Genomic DNA, 6,000 nt, shown 5'->3' on the forward strand with positions numbered 1-6,000 from the left:
AGAGCGCCCACATCTGCCTCCCAGTCCCCCCGAAGTTTGCTCAGTGAGGGGGAGCTGTGTGTAACAAGGGATTGATAAATCCTGGAATTTTTTTTATCCGGTAGATCCCCCATGAAGACTTTCGCCTCTAATGGGCTGAAGTCGGGAAGCGATTCCAGTCCCACCAGTGCGGGCGACAGGGCCTGCCTGAGCTGGAGGTATCGAACAAATTGCTCGCGTGGCATATGGAACTCCCTCTGTAGCTCATGGAAAGATTTAAGTGTTGTCTCTCTCACTACATCTCCCAGCGTGGAGAGGCCAATGTCATCCCAACCCTTAAAACCTTGCAGCGCCGCCAAGTGGGGTAAACGCCCATTGTGCCACAGGGGAGTCTCCCGAGTCAAGGTCTGCCACCATCCCATACGGCGCAAGGCCTGCCTCCAGATTTGAAACACTACCTGCGTGACCGGGGGCAGCGCACCCCTCAATGACGCCGAGTAGAGGAGCGTGTGCAGCGTGTGGCGTCCCATAAGCTGCCATTCCAGCGCATACGCCGGGTCTCCCCTGTCCCCATACCACCACTCGTTAATGACTAGAAGATGTGATGCTTGATAGTATGATAGAATATCCGAGGCCGCCAGCCCTCCACAGTAGGTGGACAGGAAGCACGTCCGCACAGCCACGCGCACCTTACCCCCATCCCACAGGAATTGCCCCAGCATCGAGTTCACCTGTCTGAACCAACCGGGCTGAATCTTATATGGGTGGTTCTGGAGCTGATATAGGAGCCGAGGGAGCGCCACCATTTTAAATATTGCCGACCGCCCATACAAGGTCAAAGGCATACTAGACCAGATTTTAATATCGGAGCGGACGCATATGTAAAGCTTTTTTATATAAAATTCAGGCTAAAAAAGTTGTATATTATAAACACTTGTTTGAAAGTGCTAATAGACAAGATATTGTACGCTGTCAGGAGGTTTTCATGGGATTGCTACAGTTATAGTGCAAACCAGAACTAACTGATTTTAAATAACCTGACAAGCAAATTTTAGAAAAAAACCTGACTTTTCAAGAAGTTAGTTTACCCAGTGAAGAACTGTGCATGTACCAATTCATGTAGGTGCAAGATTTCCGCTGTGAGTCTATGAGGATTAGCTGTGAGTTACTGCTCTTCCATTTCTGGTGCTTTTCAGCAGTTTTAAAATATTCTTAGAGTTTCTCTTTGCTCAAATGGGTGCAATTTCTGATATATATATATGTTTGCCTCGTCTAAAGTGCCTGATTTTGCTCCTGAGAAAGTGTCACTCCTAGTTGTTTCAGATCACTCATAAATACATTGAAAATATGACAATGTCTCACATAAGCAATCTGGAACCTTGGCACCTATGCCAGCCCAAACTGACTAGCTTCTTCATTGGAATAATGAAATATCGTTTTATTTTTTTGCTGATCGCTTTGAGCCAGTGGTGCGATGCCCCTCCGCCATTGTGGAGGCACCGTCTCTGTCTGTTAGTAATCAGTAGAGGAACCTTCAATTCAGCAGCAGGGCACCAGTCCAAACTGACTTGCGTCTTCATTGCTTTAAACAGAGAGATTAGTGCATACTCTGTAGCAAACAGAAACCATTTGTCATTTTAAAAACAAACAAACTGCATATATGTTTTTGCCTTGGTTTTAGAACAAGCTTTGCACGGTTCACCCTTCAGTGGAGCTTCTCTTCCTGCTGCAGAGTCCATTTGCCCTTGCTGTCAAGTTTTCCTGTTAGATTCTGTCAGAGTGAAAACGTTTCCCTAGTTCATGCGAGAGAATCTCTTCCAAACTGGTTTCCTTCTTGCATTCTGTTATTACTGTGCTGCCCGCAAACCAACCAGTGTGGAGCCGCGCCTTCAACAAAACCTCCCGCTCCCCGGCAGCAGGATGTAACTTCCCCTGCGGCACCGGCAATTGGAGCAACAACCTGACACGTCATCGCGCAATAAACAGGCCACACTGATGTCTTTAAGCATAAAAGGCCATCTATTAGGACCAGGCTGCACAACATAGACAAACCAAATAAACATTAACCAACAACAACCCCCCAACATCAACTCCACCTCCATACACTCCAGACTCACCTTCCATTCCACTCCATGACCCACTCAATTCTTCATCCATTTCTTCAGATCTCTCTTAGCATCCTCCCCAGTATCACCTGGCATTACACTCATACCTCCAGCCCCCCATCATTCACTCTTCCCCCCCACGAGGGATGGGTGCACCCGCTAATAGCTCCCCCACCCCTCCCAAGTACCGCCAACCCCGCAGCCCATCCTAAACTGGCATGCTCTACCAACCCTACCCCTGAACCCTTATAACTGTAGGGTGGGTAGGTGGCCTTTGCTAACTCTCCCACCCGACGATACCAGTTGCCTTCCTCCCTTGCATTCTTATACCCACCCCCAAACCACACCCCCTGACCCCCAGCCTGGCCCTCCCAGCGCGAAAGAACCCGAGGGAGGACTAGTCTGCGACTTTCACTTCCCCCGGGGCCCACCATCGCTCAATAAGCAGGCCACACTGATGTCTTTAAGCGTAAAAGGCCATTTATTAGGACCAGGCTGCACAACAGACAACAACCAAATAAACATTAACCAACAACAACCCCCCAACATCAACTCCACCTCCATACACTCCAGACTCACCTTCCATTCCACTCCATGACCCACTTCATTCTTCATCCAATTCTTCAGATCTCTCTTAGCATCCTCCCCGGTATCACCTGGCATTACACTCATGCCTTCAGTCCCCCCCTCCCATCATTCACTCTCCTGCCCCACGAGGGATGGGTGCGCCCGCTAGTAGCTCCCCCACCCCTCCCAAGTACCGCCAACCAGGGAACCCCCTTTAAGGCGGTTACCTGCCTCCCCCCCCCCCCCCGGGTCCCACTGTGCATCTTTCGCCCCACTCCACTCAAGCATTCCTTTGACACCATATTGCCTCGTTCCACAACTTGCTGAACACATCTCTCATCTCCATCATGTAATATGCGTTCCCCTTTGTCGAAAGATGCACACTGTCATCTCTAAAGAGTAGAGGTTCTTCCAGTCTCAGTGCAGGAAGAGCTATCACTTTAATGTCCTTCTCTGCACAGAAAACCCTCATAGCTCTGTTTAATTTCCGGCGAGCCTTTTCAACGGCCCCATGTTTGATTGCCCCCTTCCAAATCTTCCTAGGGACAAACTCCGTCCATGCAATACAAATCCCAGCCAGTCTTTGTTTCAGCACCTCCAAGTCTCTTTGCATCAGCTGTAAGAGCGCCAAACCCGACAGCCAAATCAAATCATTCTCACCCAAATGGATTATCAACAGATCAGGGCATCCTTTCTTAGGGACCATCTTCGTGAGCCAGGGCAATAGTGCCCCCCATTGCATCCCCCCTTTTCCCCACCAATGCACCTCATGTTGTTGTCCTTTGAGTCCCAGGTTATGGCCGTACACCTGTCGTTCTGCATACTTGGAGGCCCAGTGCACAAACGAATGCCCTACAATCCATGTAACAGTCTTGGCCCCCGGTCCACCCACGCAACCTACGAGGAGAAAAGGGAATTCGAAAACATCCTGAAACACATCGCCCCTAGCCCCCCCCCCCCCACCCCGTAGCGACAAACCCCAGAACAAGGGGGCTTCATTTACAGACATAACGCTCACAACACCTAGACCTCCACCTGCCAATCTGCCGAATCCTATCCCAAAACCAGCCCAGCTGTGATGCCGCTGAAGACGCCCCAATGCGGAAAGAATGCGTCCCAAAACCCGCCGGATTCACTCCCAGTCGGGCCAATGCCATGCGCAAAACCACCAACAACTGTGCCGCCGTCACTTTCGCCCCAGACGTCTGACAACAAATTTCCCCAGACATGGCCTTTGTGGTCCGTATAAAGTCCCTCCATTCAGCCACCGGACACACTCCCCCACAACCATTCTCACTCAACCAAACCCACTTTCCCCTCACCAGCTGATCCATTTTGACTGACCCAACCAGATCCCCAGGCGACCCGCATCCAATCTGACCTCTTCATACCTCCTGCCGCACAACGCCTTCGTCCCCAGCAACTCGGAAACTCGAAAGGTCCCAAAAAACATCCATACCATGCATAAACGGAAAACTCGAACCTCAAAACCATCATAACAACACATCGGCAAAACCTCGACCAAACTGACCAACAAGTCAAAGGTAATGGCCTCCCGCAACGCCCCTCCCTCACTTTTCTCCCTGCCCCAACCTCTGAGCACCCTACCTATAATCACATCTTTCGTAGGGTCAAAGCCAAAAAACAACCTACAGTAAAAAAACAGCCCGTCAACTTTCCCGCAATGGTCACGGAAGACAGCCCTTTGTCAATGCAATGCAATATAAACTGCAACACTCCTTGATCCATAGACGAACCATCTCCAAAATCAGCCTCCCTTTGCCGTCCCATAAAGGATCCAAACTCCGCCCACACCAGTCTGCAGGTCTGTCTTGTTGACTCGGCTATGGAATTTTCCACCAGGCCTTACACCCTCACTCCCCCAAGGCCCAGATGTCGGCCGGCAGCCCGGTCTTGAACTGATCCGCCCCAGGTGCCAGACTCCGGAACCGCTGCCACTGCGAACGAGACAAAGCATCCGCAATGTCATTATTCGCCCCAGGGACATGCTTGGCACGAGAAACCACATTCAATCTCAGACATTTCAGCATGAAACTCCGCAACAAACGCAGCACTCTCAGATCTCTTGCCCTCTGTCGGTTGACCAACTCGACCACGGTCATATTGTCCACATGGAACATCACTGACCTGTTCTGAAACTCCGACCCCCACACCTCCAGTGCCACCAGCAAGGGAAAAAATTCCCAAAACGCAATGCTCCTCCCCTGTTTCACACAATGAGCCGGCCATGCCTCAGCGCACCACCTGCCATCCCAAAAGATGCCAAAACCTGCTGCCCCTGCTGCGCTAGAGTAAATTTGTATTTGCCAAACCATCTTCTCGTCCTCAAAGTCCAGTGACACCCCATTGAAATCAGTCAAGAATGTCAGCCATGTCCTCAAGTTTGCCCGAACTCTCATGGAAATCCTGACTCTGTGGTGCGGTAAAACTGCCCCCGACATGACCTTGCCGAGCCGTCTGCAGAACGTCCGTCCAGCCCTCACCACCCTGCAGGCGAAATTCAGAAAACCCAACAGTTGTTGCACCGCCCTCAACGCAATCCTCTTTTCTCCAATCACCCACAAGAGGCACGCCTGTATTTCTGCTACTTTCGCCTCAGGGAGCCGAGCTATCCAGTGAATGGAGTACCGCTCAATTCCCAAGAACGTCATACAGCAGCTGGGCCCAGATGTTTTCTCGGGCGCCAAAGGGACCCCGAACCGCTGGGTCATCACCTGGAACTGCAACAGGGCCTTGCCACAGCCCCCAGATTGAGCCTTCCCCAGAAAGAGGAAGTCGTCCAGATAATGAGTCACGTCCCGATGCCCGCTGATCTGTGTAAAAGCACACTGCAAGAATGTGCTAAACATCTCGAAAGCGCGCAGGAAATAGCACACCCCATGGGCAAGACCTTGTCCACGTAGATGGCCCCCGCAAACTGCATCCCCAGCAGAGAGAAATCCGCAGGGTGTATGGGCAGCAGGCGAAACGCAGATTTAACATCACACTTTCCCAGTTCCGCCCCTGGCCCACACACCCTCTCTAGGCGGATCGCATCGTCCACCGATGCATAGAGCACCCTCGAGTCTGTTTCTGCTATGAAATCATTCACAGACTGTCCCTCCCGCCACGAGAGGTGATGGATCATGCAAAACTCGCCCTCCTTCTTCGGCACCACTCCCAACGGGGAGACAATCAAATCGTCAAGCGGCCAGTCAAAAAAACGGCCCCACTATCCTACCTTCCACAACCTCCTTCTGCAATTTGGCTGCCACCACCCCCGGCAATTCTTTGGCTGATTTAAAATTTTCCACCCATCTCCGCACCCGAGGTCCCTGATAGCCCACAC

This window comes from Triturus cristatus, chromosome 6, assembly GCF_964204655.1.
Source record: "Triturus cristatus chromosome 6, aTriCri1.1, whole genome shotgun sequence".
NCBI lineage: Eukaryota > Metazoa > Chordata > Amphibia > Caudata > Salamandridae > Triturus > Triturus cristatus.